The sequence below is a fragment of the Lasioglossum baleicum genome, unplaced genomic scaffold, assembly GCF_051020765.1.
Source record: "Lasioglossum baleicum unplaced genomic scaffold, iyLasBale1 scaffold0266, whole genome shotgun sequence".
NCBI lineage: Eukaryota > Metazoa > Arthropoda > Insecta > Hymenoptera > Halictidae > Lasioglossum > Lasioglossum baleicum.
The window spans coordinates 1-20,518 of NW_027469326.1; positions in this window are offsets into that span (position 1 = coordinate 1).

Consider the following 20,518-nt stretch of genomic DNA (forward strand, 5'->3'; position numbering starts at 1 on the left):
AGAATGTGGTACCGTTCTCGTTCGGGTTGACTTCCGATCATCTAATTTATACATGAAGTTAGGTGCCGTCACTGAAATGTATATTATACCAATGTGTTTCTATAAACACGAAGTTCTACTCTCGATGAAGCTGGTGAGGTTTGCGGAAGGTAAGGAGATCTGTGACCAATTTAACCCTACACGGATATGGAATGTACTACAACGGTTAGACGGCCTGCTTTAGTATTCTAACCGTGATTTGAGGTCTCTATGGCCAATAATTTACAGCGCATTTTCTCCCGGAACATCTGGTCTGACTTTCAGAATTACAGAATATGTGAAGCTATTGACTTAGCCCCTGGACTCTCAAGGAAGGTGGTAATGTTCTAGAACGGTTTGACCCTAGACCTTCTAATTCATACGTAAAGTTAGCGTGCCCGTCTCTAAAATGTGTACAAATTTTCTTTTCTCGACACGCAGTTATGGTCTCTATACAGAGGGTCATGTCCTCGGAAGGTAATGCCTTCGGTAGAAAGTTTGACTCTATAGCAATAGGTAACGGTCTGCAACAGTACAACGGTCTGCTTTAATATTCATACCGTGCATTAAGGTGTCTATTCCCAATAATGTCCAGAGTATTTACTCTCTGAGTACATGGTATGACTCTAGGAATCACGGGATAGGTGACGGTACTAACTTATCCGGTCGACTCTCAAATACGGTAGTAACGTTCTCGAACGGTTTGACTCTCGATTTTGATATTCATACCTAAATATGTGGTGTCGGTCCCCTAAAATGTCTACTAATTTATTTATGGTAACATTAAGCAGGACACTCGATCCAGCTGGATTGGACTGCGGAAGGTAAGGTATGCAAAGAAGGAATGATTCTATACGAAATGGCAATGTTCTCCAACAGTTGGACTCCCAACATTAATATTCATACAGTGGTGTATGTTGTCTGTTGCTAATACTGTTCAGTGGATTTAATCTCGACATACCTTCTTTTGTCTCTCAGAATCACAGGACAGTGAATCTACAGACATAGCTGATCGGCCGCCAAAGAGGGTGGTAACGTTGTCGATCTGTTTGTTGATCGATTTTCTAATTCATACATGAATTTAAGGTGTCGTCACTAAAATGTATATTATACCATTGTGTTTCTATGAACAAGAAGTTCTACTCTCGATACGGCGGGTTAGCTTCTCGGACGGTAAGGTTTTCGATAAATCGTTTGCATTTATAGCAACTGGTAACGTTCTACAGCGGTTTGACTCCCTGCATTAGTATTCATACCGTGAATTGATTGTTCTATTGCCAATACATATTACCTGATTTAATCCCGGAATGCCTAGTTTGACACTCGGAACCACAGGATAGGTGAAGCTATTAACTTAGCCGATCGTCTCTCGCAGCGAGTGGTAACGTCCTCGATCGGTTTCACCATCGAGCATCTAATTCATACTCAAATATAAGGTGCCCGTATTTGAAATGAATGCTACTTTTTTCTCAGATCACGAAGTTATAATCTGGATACAGCGGGTTAGTTTATCGGAGGGTAAGCTCTTCCGCAAAGTGTTTCACTTTATAGCAATTGGTAACGTTCTCAAACGATTTGGCGCTCTATTTTAATGTGCAAACCGCGAATAACGGAGCCTGATGCCAATGCTGTTCTGCCGATTTACTCCCAGTATTCCGGGTTTGGTTCTCGTAATATCAGTATAGATGAAGGTATCCACTTAGCCGTTCGGCTCCAAAAGACATAGGTAACGCACACAAACTCACTGACACTCGATCTTCTAATTCGTACATGAACTCACTGTTCCCGCCACTTGTCATTATAGTAATTTGTTCCACTGAGCACGGTGTTATGCTATCGATACAGCTGATTAGGCTTCTTGGAAGGTAAGGCGGTCTGTAAAAAGTTTGCCATTGTTTACGTTACACAACGATTTGACAATGTACTTTAACATTCATACCGTAAATTTACCTGACTATTGCCAATACTGTTCAGTTGATATAATTCCCGAATACCTGGTTTTTCACTCGGAATCGCAGGATTGGTGAAGCTACTGACTTAGCTGGTCGTCTCTCACAGAAGATGGTAACGTTCTCGAGCCGCTTGACCGTCGTATCTAATATGTCCAGTAACTGAGACGCTATACTCTCGATACGGGCGTGTTAGATTCTCGAAAGGCAATGCATTCTGTGATTGGTTTCACTCCATATCAATAGGCAGCGCCCTAGAGCGGAACGTCGGTCAGCATTAATGTTCATACCGTGAATTATGGTATCTATTTCCAATACCTAACAGGGCATTTACGTGCGGAGTACCTGGTCTGACGATCGGAATCTCTGGATAAGTGAAGCTATTAACTTGGCCGTTATGTCATGGAAGGTAGATATCTTTCCCGATCTGTCTGACCCCGATCTTCTAATTCACATATGAAATTAAGCTTACCGTCTCTAAAATGTAAGCTAATTTGCTTCCTAGTACAAGAAGCTATATTCTCGATACAGCGGGTTATGTTCACGGAAGGTGAGATATGCCAGGATGTGTATGACGTTATACCAATTGCTAACGTTCCCATACGGTTTGTCTCTGTACTTTAATATCCATACGGTGAATTAAGGTGTCCATTGCCAATAGTGTACAGGAGATTTACTCCGGGAAAGCTGGTTTTACATTGCCTTAGCTGTTCGACTCTCAAAGAAGGTGGGAACGTTCTCGAAGATTTGACTCTCGATTACTTCATTCGTACATGAAAATAATGTGTGCTTCTGCTATGATGTCCATTAATTTGTTTCCGCGAGCACTAAGCATGACACTCGCTACAGCGGGTTAGGATCCTGGAAGGTAGGATATCCGGTAAAGAGATTGACGTCATACCAATTCGTAATGCTATCAAACGGTTTGACGCTCTATTCGAAAATGCAAACCGCGAATGAAGGTGTATATTGCCAATGCTGTACAGCGCACTTACTCTCGGAATACCAGATTTGGCTATCGGAATAGCAGGATGGCTGAAGCTATTGAGTTAGCCGTACGACTCTCACAGTAGGTGGCAACGTTCTTGATCGGTTTGAACCGAGATCATCGAATTCATTCACGAAATTGAGTTGCACGCCAATTTAGTGCATACCAGTTCGTACCTCTGATTACAGTTTTACACTCTCGATACTGGGGGTTAATTTTTGGGAGGGTAAGGCCATCGGTTGAACGTTTGTCTTTCTAAAAGTTCGTAACGTTCTCAATCGGTTTGATGATCTATATTAATATTCAAACCGTGAATTAAGGTGCCGAGGACCAATACAGGTCAGGGGATTTGGCCCCGAAATACATGGTTTTGTCTTTCAGAACCACAGGATGAGTGAAGCTATTGTCGCAGCAGCGCGAATCTGAAAAATGTTGCTAACGTCCTCGAACAGTTTGTTTCTCGATTTTGCTATTTATACGTGAAATTAAGGTGCGCAGGTCTAAAATGCTTAATCACGTGCTTCGCTGAACACGAAGTTATATTCTCGGTACAGCGGGTTACGTTCTCGGGAGATAAGACCTTCGGTAGAAGGATTGACTCCATAACAGATGATAACATCCTCAGACGGTTTGACGCTCCACTTTAATATTTATACCGTAAGTTGAGATGCCTATTGCCAGTACTGTTCTTCGGATTTGCTCCCGGAGTGCCACATCTCACTCCTAGAATCATAAAATATCTGAAGCTATTGACTTAGCCGTAAGAACCTCCAAGATCAAGGTAACATTCACGAGCGGATTGACCCTCGACCTTGTTTTTCATAATGAAATTAACATCCCCGTCTCTAAAATGTTTATTAATGTGTATCTCTAAACACGTAGTTATACTCTCGATACGGCGGGTCATGTTGACGGATGGTAAGCTATGCAAAGAAGAGTATGACGTTATGCCAATTGGTATCACTCTCAAACGGTTTGACTCTCTATCTTGATATCCATTCCGTGAATGAAAGTGTGTATTCCCAATACTTTTCAGTGGATTTACTCATTAAATTCCCGAGTTACCACTCGGAATCTCAGTATAGGTCAAGCAACTATCTCAGCCGTTCAATTCTCAAAGAAGTTGGTAAGGTTCTGGAATGGTTTGACCCTCGATCTCCTAATTCATGCATGAATTTAATGTGCCCGTCATTGAAATGAATAATAATTTCTTTCCCTGAGCAAGAAATTATATTCTCGATACAGCGGGTTAGTTTTGCGGAGGGTAAGTCATTCGGTAAAACTTTTGACTTTATAGAAATCGGTGTCGTTCCCGAACGGTTTGACGCTTTATATTTAATATGCAAACCGTGTACTAAGGTGTCTATTGCCAACACTCTACAGCGGATATACTTTCGGATTACCTGGATTGACACTTGTAATCACAGGATAGGTGATGCCATTGTGTTATATGTGCGATTTCACAAGGAAGGAGCTAACGTTCTTGAACGGTTCCCTTCTCGACCTTCTGATAGATGCATGCAATTAAGGAGCCCGTCACTATATTTTAAAATGATTTGCTTCCTTGTACATGAAGTTATACTCTCGATACAGAGGGGTAGGTTCTCGGAGGGCCAGTACTCCGGCAAAATTTTTGACATTATACCAATCCGTAACGTTCTACATCGGTTTGATTCTGCATTTTAATATTTGCGTTGCGAAATAGGCTATCTAATGCCATACTGATCACCGCATTTACTCCCGGAATTTCTGGTTTGACTCTCGGAATCACAGAATAAGTGATGTTGTTCTCGTATCTGTGCGACTCACAAAGAATGTGGTAACAATCTCGATCGGTTTGCCTTTCAATCATGCTATTCATACATGAACATAAGGTGTCCGTCTGCTAAAACATCTTCCAATTTGCTTCCGTCAACACATGGCCGGGCACTTTGTACAGCAGATTATGTTCTCGGAATGTAACGTATTCGGTATAACGAATGATTTTATAACAATTGGTATTGTTCTCCAACGACTTCACTCCGTAGTTTAATACCCATGTCGTGAATTAAGGTGTTTACTGCGAATATCATTCAGGGAATACACCCCAGGAATACCTCGTTTGGCTCTAGGAATCACAGGATAGGTGAAGCTATTGACTTAGACGTTCATCGACCACAGTAGGTGGTAACGTTCTCAAAATGTTTGACCCTCGATCTTCTATTTCATTCATGAATTTAAGGTGCCGACACTGCAATGAGTATTAATTTAATTTTCTGAACGCGAAGTTATACTCCCGATACAGCGGATTATGCCTTCGGTGTATAAGGTCTCCAGGAAATCGATTGACTTTATACAAATTGGCATCGCACTCAAACAGTCTGACGCTCTACCTTAACATTCAAAACGTAAACAGAGGTGTCTATTGCCAATACTCTTCCGCGGATTTATTCCCGCAATACCTGGTTCTACTCACGAAATCGCAGGATAGGTGAAGTTATTTGCTTGGCCGTTCGAATCTCAAGGTACGTTGTGACGTTCCGCAACGGATTGAACATCATATCTTCCAATTTATGCCTGAAATTAAGGAGCACGTCAGTAAATGTATACCATTTCGTACGCCTGAACGCGGTATTATACTAGCGATACATCAGTTCAGTTATTCGGGGAGTCATGCATTCTGTAAAGAGTTTAACTCTACACGATATAGGTAATGTTCTACAACGGCTTGACGGCCCGCTTCAATATTCAGACCGTGAATTGAGATGTCTATTGCCAATGCTGTTCAGCGCACTTACTCTCGGAATACCAGATTTGGCTATCGGAATAGCAGGATGGGTGAAGCTATTGAGTTAGCCGTACGACTCTCACAGTAGGTGGCAACGTTCTCGAGTGGTTTGACCCTCCATCGTGTAATTCGTGCATGAAACTAAGGTGCTCGTCACTCGAATGTGTACCAGTTCGTACCACTGATCACGGTGTTAGTCTCACGATACAGGGGATCAGTTATTTAAAGGGTACGGAATTCTGTACGACAATTAACCCTACAAGCATATGGAATGTTCTACAATGGCTTGACTGCCAGCATTAATATTCTCTCGTCGAAATATGGTATCTATTGTCATTACAGTACAGCGTGTTTACTCCCTGAATACCTGCATTGACTTTCGATATTGCAGGATACGTAAACCATTGACATAGCCATTCGTCCCGCACAGAAGCTGTAACGTTCCTGATCCGTTTGACCCCCGATTTTCATATTCATACATGCAGATACGGTGCCCATCACCGAAATGAAGACTAATTTCTTTCTGTGAACACGATCTTATTCTCTCGATAAAGCCATTATACAATAAGTACACTTTATACAAATTGGCAACGCACTCGAACAGTTTGACGCCCTACTTTAACATTCAAACCGTAAACTAAGGTGTCTACTACCAATACTGTTCAGCGGATTTACACCTGAAATACCTGGCTTAAATCTAGGGATCACAGGATGCGTGAAGCATTTGACTTCGCTGTTGCATTCCAAATAGAAGGTGGCTGCGTTCCCAAAACGTTTGACTGTCAATTTTCCTATTCGAATATGAATATAGTGCTTCCGTCTGCGAAAATGTCTATTAATTTGGTTCCGTGCGAACTAAGATAGACACTCGCTGCACCGGGATATGTTCTTTGAAGGTAATTTATTGGACAAAAAGAATTACTTTATTGCAAATGATAATGTTGACCGGCGGTTTGACTGCATGCATGAATTACACGATCGATTGTCTCACCTTTCGAAAACGATATTACATTCCTTCAAATCGACCGGCTAAGACAGTAGCATCACCTATCGTGTGACTCGGCGAGTGAAGCCAGGTATTCCGGGAGTAAACCCGCTGAACAATTTCTGCAGTAGACACCTAAATAAGCGGTATGATTAATTAACTAGAGAGTCAAACCGAGGGAGATCGATACACTCTGTTATAGAGTCATACTGCTTTACAAAAGCCTTAACTTCTGAGAAGCTAACACGCTGTATCCAGAGTATAAATACGTATTCAGACATGCTAGATAATGTACATTTTAGTGACGAGCGTCTTAGTTTCATGTATGAATTAGGAGAACGAGGTTCAAGCCGTTCGTGAACGTTACTACCATCTTTGTGAGACGAACGGCTAAGTCATTAGCTTCACCTATTCCATGATTCCAAGATGCAAACAAATCATGACGGGAGTAAATCCGCTGAATTACATAGTCCATTGACACCATAATTCAGGGTATGTACATTAAAGTAGCGAGTCAAACTGTCGGAGATCATTATCAATTGGTATAGAGTCGCTCTTCTTACCGAATGCCTTAACATCCGTGATCGTAACGCGCAGAATAGAGATCATATTATCGTGTCCAAGGAAAGAAACTAGTTTACATTTTAGGGATGAGCGCCTTAATTTCATTTACGAATTAGAAGGGTGAGCGTCAAACAGTTCCACATCGTTACCACCTACTTCGAAAGCCGAACCTCTAGATCAATAGCTACACTTATCCTGTGACTCCGAAGGTTGGACAAGGTATTCCGGGATTCAATCCGCTGTACACTATTGGCCACGGACACTTCATTCACAGTATGAATATTAAGGTAGGGCCCCAAACCCTTGTAGAACTTTCCCTTATGTTGTAGAGTCAAATTTTTACAGAAAGCCTTACCTACCGTGAACCAAACCCACCGTATCGAGAGTATAAACTCGTGCTCAGAGAAGCACAATACTTTACATATATCGGAGGGCACCTCAATTCCATGCTTGGATTAGAAGGCGTAGAGGCAACCTGTTCCAGAACGTTATAACTCTCATTGCGAGACCCACAGCTTAGTCATTAGATTCACTTATCCTCTGATTCCGAGAGACAAATCAGGTATTTCGCGAGTAAATCTGCTGTTCATTATGGTTATTCGATATCCTATTTCATGGTATAATTATTAAAGTTCACTGTCTATCCGCTGTAGAATGTTAAGTTTTTGTATAGCGTCAAACTTTTTACCGTATGCCTTACCTTCCGAGAACCTAACGCGCCGTATCGAAAGTATAGCTTTGGGTTCAGGGAAACAAATTAGATCAAATTTAAGGGACGGGCATATTAATTTCATGTTTGAATTAAAAGATCGAGGGTCATGCCGTTTCACAATGATACCACGTACTAGGAGAATCGCGCGGATAATTTATTACCTTCACCTATCCTGTGATTCCGAGAGTCATACCAGGTATTCCAGGACTAATCCGCTGAAGGGTATTGGCAATTGACAGCTTATTTCACGGTAAGAATATGAAAGCAGCACATCAAACCGTTGTAGAGCTTTACCTGTTCGTATAGAGTCAAACCTTTTACCGAAGGCCTTACCCTCCGTGAACATACCCATGGAACAGAGAATATTACCATGTTATCAGCGAATCATATTAGCACAAATATTAGTGAACGGCACCTTACTTTCACTTATATGTTAGAAGATCTAGTGTTAAATCGTTCGAAAACGTTAACACCTTCTTTGAGAATCGAAAGTCTAAGACAATAGCTTAACCTGTCCTACCATGCCGATACTCAAACCAGGTATTCCGGGAGTAAATGCCCTGTGCAGTATTGCAACTAGAAAGTCTGATCCACGGAATACATTTGAAAGTAAAGGGTCAAACCGTTCTAGATCGGTACCTTTTGCTATAGTGTCAAACTTTTACCGATGGCTTTACCTTCCTAGAAGGTGTCCGCCGTATCGAGAGTATTACTTCGTAATCAGAGATGGTAATTAGTATACATTTTGGTGTCGGGCACCATACCTTCCTGTATGAATTAGAAGATCGAGTGTCAAATCGTCCGAGAACATTACCACTTTCCTTGAGAATCGTACGGCAAGGTCGGTAGCTACGCCTCTTCAATGGTACCGAGAGCCAAGCCTGCCATTCCAGGAGTAAATACCCTGTGAAGTGTTGGCAGTAGACACCTTAAGGCAGCGTTTGAATACTAAAGCGGAGCGACAGTCCGTCAGAGATCGCTACAAATTGTTATAAAGTCAAACGTCTTACTGAAGACTTTACCCTCCGAGTGCATAACGTGATGTACCGAGAGTATAACATGGTGATCAGAGTAACAAATTGGTTCCCCCTTTTACTGACGGGCACCGTAATATCATGTATGCAATAAAAGATCGTGTGTCTTACCTTTCGAGAACGACACCACCTTCTTTAAGTGTCGAACGGTTAAGTTAGTAGCTACACCTACCCTGTGATGTCGAAAGTCAAACCTGCTATTCCTGGAACAGATCCACGGAACTGTATTGGCACAAGACAGCTTATTTCACGGTATGAATATTAGATGCAGAGTGTCAAACCGTTTGAGAACGTTACTAATTTGTATAACGTCATACGCTTTATTGCATACCTTAGTTTCCGGGATCACAACCCGTGGTATCGTGGGTATAACTTCGTGTTCAGATGAACAAATTGGTCAACATTTTAATTGCGGGCACCTTAAATTCATGTACGACTTAGAAGATCGAGTGTCATACCGTCCGATAACGTTACCACATTCTTTGAGAGTTGCACAGCTAAGTCAATAGCCTCACTTATCCTGTAATTTCGACATTCAAACTAGGCATTCCGGGATTAAATCCGCTGTACAGTATCGGCATTAAAAACCCTACTTCACGGTATCAATATAAAAGTACAGGGTGACACAGTTGTACAACATTACCCGTTGGTATAGAGTCTATCTCTTCACCGAAGGTCGTACCTGTCCGAGATCCTAACCCGCTTTAACGACAGTATAACTTCGCATACAGAAATGAAAGTTAGTTTACATTTTAGTTACGGGTCCCTTTATTTAATGCTTGAATGAGAAGATCGAGAGTCAAACCTTCCGGGAACGTTTCCACATTCTAAGAGAGACGAACGGCTAAGTCAATAGCTTCACATATCCTGTGATTCCGAGAGTCAATCCATGTATTCCGGGAGTAACTCCGCTGAACAGCATTGGCAATAGACACCCTCTATCCCGGTTTGAATATTAGAATAGTGAGTCAATTCGATGGAGAATATAACCAATTGGAAAAAATTCATAATTATTACCGAATATATTGCCTTCATAGAACCTATCCCGCTGTTGCGAGTGTCATGTTTGGTGCCCACAGAAACAAATTAGTAGAAATTATGCAAGATGCAGACCATATTTTCGTATATCAACCAGAGGATCGAGAGGCAAAGCGATACAAAACGTTACCACCGTCATTCAGTGTCGCACAGCTAAGGCAATAGCATCACCTATCCTGTGATTCCGTGAGTCAAACCAGGTATTCCGAGAGTAAATCTGCTGTGCAGTATTGGCAATAGACACACTAAATCATTGTATGGGTACTAAAATTGAGCGGCAAACCGTTAGAGAACGGTACCAACTGGTATAAAGTCGAACCATTTATCGAAAAACTTATCGTCCTTGAACGAACACCGATCCAGCGGCTGTCTTGCTAAGTTCTCACGGAAACAAAATATTAGTCATCTTAGCAGACGGAAACCTTATTCTCATGTCTGAATAGCAAACTCGAGAGTCAAACTGCTCTAGAACGTTACAACATTCTTTGGGATTGGAACCGCTACGTCAATAGCTTCACATACCCTGTGATTCCGAGAATCACACTAGATATACTGGGAATAGATCCGCCGTACAGCATTGGTCTTTGACACCCTATATCACGGTATTGATATTAATTTACAGAGTCAAACCGTTCTTGAGAGTTACATGTTGGTATAGTCAAATATTTTATCGATGGCCTTACTTTCCTAGAAGCTACCCAGCTGTATAGAGAGAGAGAGAGTGGCTTCGTGCTCAGACAAGCAAGTTAGTATGAATTTTAGTGACAGGCATCATAATTCCATGTATTATTTTGAAGTCAAACCGTTCGAGAAAGTTACCACATTCTATGAGAGAAGAACGGCTAAGTCAATAGCTTGACGTATTCCAATATTGCAAGAGTCAAACCATGTATTCCCGGAGCAAATGCTACTAACTTGCTGCCATGAACACTCTGCATGACACTTGGTGCAGCGGGTTAGGCTTCTCGGAAGGTATGGCCTTCGGTAAAAAGTTTGACAACATGCGAATAGGTTATGTTCTACAATGATTTGACGTGCGACTTTAGTATTTCAACCGTGAATTAATATGTATATTGCCAATACTTTTCAGCGGATTTAATCCTGGAGTCCATGGTTCTTATCTGGGAATTCCAGGATAGGTGAAGCTATTGGCGCAGCTGTGCGACTGTCAAGGAAAGTAGTAATGATCTCAAGCGCTTTGACCATCGATATTCTAATTCATACATGAACATATGACGCCGTGACTAAAATTTATAGGAATGTGTTTCTCTAAACACGAAGCTATACTCTTGAAACAGCGGGTTAGTTTCTCGGAAGTTGATGCTAGCGGTCGAAAGCGTGTCTTCATACAAATATGTACCGTTCTACAACGGTTCGACACAGTACTTTAATTTTCATACACTGTGTCAAGGTGCCATTGGCCAATACTGTTCAGCGGATATACTCTGGGAATATCAGGTTGGCTTGACAGAATAGCCGGATGGGTGAAGCTATTGACTTAGCCGTTCAACTCTCATAGAATATGGTAACGTTCTGGAACAGTCTGCCTCCAGATCATCCATTTTAGACACGAAATTAAGGTGCCCTTCACATATATGTGTACGAATTTGCTTCTCTCAACAAGAAGTTCTAATTTCGATACAGCGGGTCAGTTTCTAGGAAGGTAATGCGTTCGGTAGAAGGTTTGACTCTATAGCAATAAGTAACGTTCTGCTACAGTATGAGGGTCTGCATTAATATTCATACCGTGAATTAAGGTGTCGTTACCAGTACTGTACAGTGCATTTAATTCCGTGGACCTGGTTTACTCCCGGAATCACGGTATAGGTGTATCTATTGACTTAGGCGTTCGTCTTTCAAAGAAGGTGGTAACGATCTCCAACGGTTTGACACTCGATCCTCTAATTCATATGTCAAAATAATGTATGCCTCTGCTATAATGTCTACTTATATATTTCCGTGAGTACTTAGCATGGCACTCGCTAGAGCGCGTTATGTTCTAGGGGGTAACGTATTGGGTAAAAGGAATGACACTATTCCAGTTGGTAATGTTATACAACGAGTTTAACGACCTGCTTTAATATTCATACCGTGAAATGAGCTGTCTGTTGCGAATACAGATCAGCGGATTAGTCCCGGAACACCTGCTTTGACCTTCGGAATCACTGAATGGAAGGAGCTATAGTCGTAGACGCTCGACTCTCATAGATGTTGGTTTCGTTCTCGAAATCCAGGACCCTCGATCTTCCAATACCTACATGAAGGTAAGGTGCCCGTCAGTGAAACGAATACTAATTTCTGCTTTTGCACATGAAGTTGTAAACTCCATGAAGCGGTTGAGGTTCGCGGACGGCATGGTTTTCGATAATGCGTTTGACTTTGTTAAAATTGGTAACGTTTACAAACGGTTTTACGATATATTTCAATTTTAAAACTCTTAATTAAGGTGTCAGTTGTCAATTTTCTTCAGTGGACTTTCTCCCGTCTCACCTGAGATGACTCTCGGAGTCAGAGGATATATGGAGCTATTGACGAATCGCAAGGATGGAGGTAATGTTCTAGATTGCATTGACTACTGGTGTTGATATTTATACACAAACATGTGTCGTTCGTCTCCTAAAATGTCTACTAATTTGCTTCTGTTAACATTAAGCAGGACAATCGCTACAGTAGGATTGGATTTCGGAAGTTTATGTATTCAAAAAAAGACTGACTCTGTATGAAATGGCAATGGTCTCCGACGGTTAGTCTCCCTACATTAATATTAATACTGTGAAGTAATGTATCAATTCCCATTACATTTCAGCGGATTTACTTCGGTATTACCTGATTTGAACCTCAGAATCACAGCATAGGTGAAGCTATTGACTCAGCAGTTAGACTCTCAATGGAGGTGGCAGCGTTCCTGATCGATTCACACACAACCTTCTAATTCATACATGAAGTTAGGTGGCCTCTCACTGGAATGGAGACAAATTTCTTTCCTTGAACGCGAACTTATACACACGAATCGGCGAGTTTGCTTGTCCGAAGGTAAGGCCATCCGTAAAGTGTTTGACATTATAGCAATTGGTATTGATCTCAAGCGGTTTGACTCGCTACTTTACTATCCAACAGTGAATTAAGGCGTCTATTGCCAATACTGTTCAGCGTATTTACTCCAGGAACACATGGTTTAGCTATAGAAATAAAAGGATCGGTAAAGTTATTGAGTTTTTCGGTCAATTCCCAAAGATGGTGGTAGCCTTCCCGGACGGTTTGACACTGAATTTTCTATTTCATACATGATAAATGGTGCCCTGGCCAAAAACGAATAATAGCTTGTTCATCTGAATACTTTGTCATACCCTCGATACAGCGCGTTGGGCTTGCGGATGGTAAGGACATCAGTAAAGCGTTTGACGTAATACCAATTGGAAACGTTCACATACGGTTTGACGCACAACTATAATATTCAAACCTTCAACTGACGCGTTTATTGCCATTAGTGCACAGCGGATTGATTCCCGGAATACCTGGTTTGACTGTCAGTATCCCCGGGCCGGTGAAGCTATTGACTTAGCTCTGCGACTCTCAAGTAAGTTGGTAACGGTTTATCTCCCTATCTTCAAATTCATACACAAAATTTTGGTTCCCGCCTCTAAAATGTGTTCTAATTTGTTTCACTGAACACGAAGTTATACTCTCTATACAGCGGTTTAGGTTCTGGGAGGATAAGGTCTTCGGTTAAATGTTAGACTTTATACCAATAGGTAATATGCTCAAACGGTTCACGTCATACTGTAATATTCAAACCGTGAATTAAGATGTGCATTGCCAATAGGGTACAGCGGATTGACTCCTGGAATACCAGGTTTCGCTCGCGGAATAACAGGATAGGTGGAGCTTTTGTCATAACCATTCGAATATCAAGGAGGGCGGTAACGTTCTCGAACTCCTTGACCCTCGATCTTCCAATTCATACATGAAGACAGACTGCACGTCACAGAAGAGAATAATAATTTCTCCCTCTGAACACGTAGTTATACTCTCGAAACTGCGAGCTAGCTTGTCTGAAGGCAAGGCCTACGATTAAGATTTTGACTCACCATCAAAAGGAAACGTGCTACAACGGTTTGTCTGTGTACTTTAATATTTATTCCGAGAAATAGGGTACCCAATGCCCATACTGAACAGCAGATTTGCTCGCGGAATACCTGATTTGACTCTCGGAATTTTAGGGTAAGTGAAGCAATTGCCACAGCTGATCGATTCTCAAGGAGAGAGTGTGGTGACCTTCTCGAACGGTTTGACCGTCGATTTTCGAATACATTCATGAAATTAATGTGCCCGTCGCTAAAATTAATAGTAATTTGTTCCACTCAACACGATGTTATACTCTCTATACAGCTCGTTATATTCACGATAGGAATGGCCTTCGGTAACTGGTTTGACTCTATTCAAATTGGTAATGTTCTCAAATGGCTCGGCGTTCTACTTTAATATTCATGGTATGAAATAAGGTGTCTAAAGCCAATACTGTTAAGTGGATTTACTCCCGGAGTGCACATTTGACTTTCGAAATCATAAAATAGCTTGAGCTATTGACTTTGCCGCTCCATACCCAAAGAAGGGGAGAAAATCTCAAAGGGTTTGACCCTTGATCTTTTAATTCATACAAGATATTAAGGTGCCAGTCACCAAAATGAATACAAATTTTATACTACGAAAACGTAGTTATACCTTCGAGACACCTGGTTTTGTTGGCGGAAAGTAAGGTGTGCTGTAACAAGTTTATCGTCATAAGAATTGGCCAAGTTCACCTACGATTTGCCGTCATATCTTAATTTTCATACCTTGAATTAAGGTTGTCTATTGCCCACACTTTTCAGCGGATTTACTCACGAAATACCTGATTTGACTATCGGAATCACAAGTAATGGTGAAGTCATTGACGCTGCCGTTCAAGTCCCAAATAGGGTGGTAACGGTCCCAAAAGTTTTGACACTGGATTTTCTAATTCGGACATTACACTAATGTGCTCGGGTGTAAAACGCATACTAATTCGTCCCTCTGAGCACGGTGTTATATTCTAGATGCAGCGTGTTAGTTTTTCAGAGATTAAGGGATTCAGCGAAACGTTTGACTTTATAACATTTAATATCGTTTTCACGCGGCGTGACGCTCTATTTTAATATTCACGCCGAAAATTAAGGTATCTATTGCCAAAATTGTTTAGCGCATTTACTCTCCGAATGCATGGGTTGACTCCCGCTATCACAGGATAGGTAAACTATTGACTTAGACGTGTGACTTTCAAACAAAGTGGGATCGATCTCCAACGGTTGTACTCTCCATTTTGATGTTCATAAATTATGAATAGCTGTCCGTCTGCTATAATGACTCCGAATTTGGATCTGTGGCACTAATCATGGCACACGACAAAGCCGGTAAAGTTCTAGAAAGGTAAACTATTCGGTAAGATGGGGATGACTTTATACCAAAGCTATCGATCACAAACGCTTTGACGCTCTACTTTAAAATTCATACCGTGATTTAAGATGTATATTGCCAATTATTTTCAGGGTATTTACTTCTGGAATTCGTGATTTGCATCTTGGAATCGCAGGTCAGCTGCAGCTGTTTACTTATATGTGTGAATTTCAACAATGGTGATATGGTTCTCGAACGGTTTGACCCCCGATATTCCGGTTCATGCATGAAATTAAGTTCACAGTCACTAAAATATTTACTAATTTGATCCTCTGAACACGAAGATATACTTTCGAAGCTGCGGGTTAGCTTCTCCGAAGGTAAGGCCTACTGCAAAGTTTTCAACGTTATACAAATAGGTAGTGTTCTACAATGGTTTGCGGGTCTTTTTAAATATTTAAATCGTGAATTAAGGAGTAAATTGCCCATACTCTTCAGCGGACTTACTCCCAGAATACCTGGTATGCCACCCCGAATCACAGGATAGCTGAAGCTATTGGCTTAGCTGTTCGAATATCATAGAACGTGGTAATGGTCTCCAACTCGATCCCGAACGATCTTTTATTTCATACTTGAAATTAAGGAATACAGCACTGAAATGAAGACTAATTTTATTCTCTGACCACGAAGTTATACTCTCGAAATAGTGGGTGCGGTCCTTGTATTGCAAGGTTTTAGGTAGAGCGTTTCAGTTTATAGAAATTGATACGTTTCACAAACCGTTTGACGCTATATTTCAATATTCAAACTGTGAATTAAGGTGCCTAATGCCAACAATGTACTGGGCATTTCGTCCCAGAGTACCTGGTTTGACTCGCAGAATCAGAGCATAGCTGCAGCAATTGACTTATGCGTTCGAACGTCAAAAAGGGCGGTAACGATCTTGAACTGCTTGACCATCGATCCTCTAATTCATACATGAAGTCAAGGTGCCCGTCACTGAAATGAATACTAATTTTTTTCTCCGAGCACAATGTTACACTCTCGATACGGCGGACTTGTTTCGCGGTAGGTATGGCATTCTGTACAAAGTTTATCTCTACACCAATAGGTAAAGTTCTACAACGGTTTGGCGCTCTACCTTAATATTCATACCGTGAATTAAGGTCTCTATGGCTAATGCTGTTCGGCGATCTTACTCCCGGAATGACAGGTATGCCACACGGAATGACAGGATAGGTAAAGCTGACTTTGCCGTACAGGAATCAGAGCAATTGTTTGAAATTCGATCTTCTAATTCATTCATGAAATTATGGTGTCAGTCGCTCTAATGTATACTAATTTTTTTGCGTTTACACTAAGCAACACACTCACTGCTGCGGGATAGTTTCTCGGTAGGTAATGTAATTGATAAAACGTTTGACATAATACCATGTGGAAAAGTTCTGGAACGGTTTCGTGCTCTACATTAATATTCAAACCGTTATTTAGGGAGTCCAATACCAATAGAGTACAGCGTATTGACTCCCGGTATACCTGGTTTGCCTATCGAAATAGCAGGATAGGTGAAGCTATTGAATTGACCGTGTGACTCTAAAAGAAGGTGAGATCGTTCTCTAACGGTTTGACTCTCGGTAATTCTGTTCATACATGAAAATGTGGTGTGCATCTACTATATCACCTACTGATTTGTTTCCGTGTATAATAAGTAAAGCAATGGCAACAGCGGATTAAGTTCTCTTGCGGTATAGCTTTAGGTAAGAAGAATGACTTTATACGAATAGGTAATTTTCTCCAACGGCTTGACTCTTTACATTATTATTCATACCGTGAATTAAAATGTCTATCGCAAAGCTGTTCAGCGGATTTGCTGTCGGAATACCTAATGTGACTCTTGGAATCTGGGAACGGATGAAGTTATCGACTTGGCCGTTCGACTCTCAAAGAAGGTGGTAATATTCTCGAACGGTTTGTCACATCCATTTTCATATTAATACATGAAGATATGGTGCCCGTCACTAAAATGTATACAAATTTCTACCTCTGAACACCAAGTTGTACTCCCGATATAATGCAATATGCTTCAGAGGGTAATGGTTTCGGCTAAACGTTTGAATTTATTCAACTTGGTACCGTTCTCAAACGGATTGGCTATTTACTTTAATATATATTCAGTGAAATATGGTGTCTAATTCCAATACTCTTCAGCGAATTTACTCCCGGAATACACCGTTTGATTCTCGGTATCACAAGATACATAAGCTATGGCCTTAGCCATTCCACTCCCAGAGAAGGGGGCATCGTTCCCTAAAAGTTTGACTCTTGAGCATCGAAATCACACATGATATTATGGTGTCCGACACTAGAATGTATACTAACATGCTCCTTTGAACACGAAGTTATACCCACAATGCAGCGGCTCGTGTTCTCTTATGGTAAGCTATGGGATAAAGTGTAAGATGGTATACCAACGTGTAACGTTCTCAAACGGTTTGACTCTCATCATTAAATTCCATACCGTGAACTAAGGTGCCTATTGCCGATACTGTTCAGCGGATTTATTCCTGTAATACCAGATTTGACTATCGGAATCACAAGAAAAGGTGAAGACATTGACTTAGCCGTGTAAGTCTCAATGGAGGCGGTAACGTTTACAAAAGATTCGACACCAGATTTTCTAAATGGTATATGACATTACGGTACCGGCACTAAAATATGTAAAATCATACTTTTCTGAATACGAGCATATACTCTCGAAACGGCGAGTTTGCTTCTCCAAGGGTGAGGCCATCGGTAAAGTGTTTGACAATATACTAATTGGCAATGCTCTCAAACGGATTGACGGCCTGCTTCAATATTCATACCGAGAATTAAGCTGCCTTTTGCGAATACTGTCCAGCCGATTTACTCCTGGAATTACAGGCTTGACGCTCGATGCCACACGGGAGGTGATGCTAAAGTCTTAGCCGTCCTACTCCGAAAGATATTGTTACCGTTCTCGGTCGGTTTGACACCCGACCTTCCTATTCGCAGATGAAATTGAGGGTTCCGTCACTAAAATATATACTAATTTGTATCAATGGAAACCAAATTATGTTCTCGATACAGCGGGTTGTGTTTTGGGAGTGTAAGGTCAACGGTAATCGGTTTGACTTCATACCGATAGGTAACGTTATCAAAACGATTATGTGCTATTTCACGAAGAAGGTGGTTACGTTCTCGAACCGTTTCATCCTCGATCTTCTCATTCATACATTAAATATCTGTGCATTCACAGCAATGTTTACTAATTTGTATCTCTGAATACGAAGTATCGCTCTTCAATCTTCGGGTTAAGTTCTCGGAGGGTAAGGTTTTCTGTAAAACTTTTGACACCATCCCAATATGTAACGGTATACTAATGTTTGACTTTGTGCATTAATATTCTAACCGTTAACTAAGGTGTCCATTGCATATTTTGTACAGCGGATGTACTCCTGGAATAACCGGTGTGACTCACGGAATCACAGGATAGGTGAAGCTATTCACTTATCCTTTCGAACATCAAAGAATGTGGTAACGACCTCCAACGGTTTGTCCATCTGCCTTCCAACTCATAAATTAAAATATGGTACCCGTTAGAAAATGTATACTAACTTGCTTCTCGTAACACCTAGCAATAATCTCGATATAGCGGGTTATCTCCACGGAATGTATGGCCTTCTGGAAAAAGATTGACTCCACACAAGTAAGTAACGTTCTACAACCGTATGGCACTGCCCTTTAGTATTTATACTGTGAATTAAGGTGTCTGCTGCCAATGCTAAACTATTACTAGCTAATAGAAGCTCGAAATTCCTGGTCTGACTCTCGGAATAACAGGATAGGTGAAGCTATTCACTTAGAAGTACGACTCTCAAAAAAGGTGCTGACGTTCTCGAATAGTTTGACTGTTGATTTGGCTATTCGTACGTGAAACTAAGGTGACCGTCTGCTGAAACGTCTACTCACTTGTTTCCGTGAACACTCAGCTAGACACTTGCTACAGTAGGACCGGTTCTCGTAAGGTAAGGTATTGTGTAATTCGAATTATTCTAATTGATATTCTTCTCTGGCGGAATGACTCAGCACCTAAATGTTTATATCGTGCATTAAGGTGCCTATTGCCAATACTCATCAGCGGATTATCTCTCCGAATACCTGGATCGACTCACGCAAAGCACAAGGTAGCTGAAGCTACTGACTTGGCCTTTCGACTCTCACAGAACGTGGTAACGTTCCAGAACGGTTTGACATTCGTTCATCTAATTCATCCACGAGGATACGGAGCCCGACGCTAAAAAGTGTAATAATTTGCTTCTCTGATCACGAAGACGTAACCTCGATACAGCGTGTTAGCTTCTTGCAATCAAAGGACTTCTTTATAAAGTATGGCTCTATAACTGTACGTAACGATCTTCCAGACTTTGACTCTCTAATTTATTATTAATGCCAATATGGTATCTAATGCCATAATGTGGAGCGGATTTACTCCCGGTATACCTTGTTTGACACTCGGAGTAACAGGATAGGTGAAGCGATTGACTTAGCCGTTCTATTCTCACAGAAGGTGATAACGGTCTCGATCTTTATGACCCTCGATATTCTAATTCATACCTGAATCTAAGGTGGCATCACTAGTATGTATTCTAATGTGCTTCTCTATACACGAAGTAATACTCTCGGTATGACGGGTTAGCATCTCGCACGGTAAGGCTTTCTCGAAATTGTTTGACTTTATAGCAATTGGTGTCGTTCTCAAAGGGTTTGACGCTCTACATCGAAACAGTGGATTTTATTGTCTATTGCCTATACAGTTCAGCGGAGTTACTCATGCAATACCTGGTTTGACTCTCGGAATGACAGGATAGATGCGCTGCTGACTTAGCCGTTCGAATCTGAAAGATGGTGGTAACGTTCCACAACGGTTGGACTCTCGGTTTAGATAGTCATACATGAAACTAAGGTCTCGAGACTGGTAATGTTATTCACTCAGCGGTTGGTCCATCACAGAAGGAGGCAACGTTCACGAG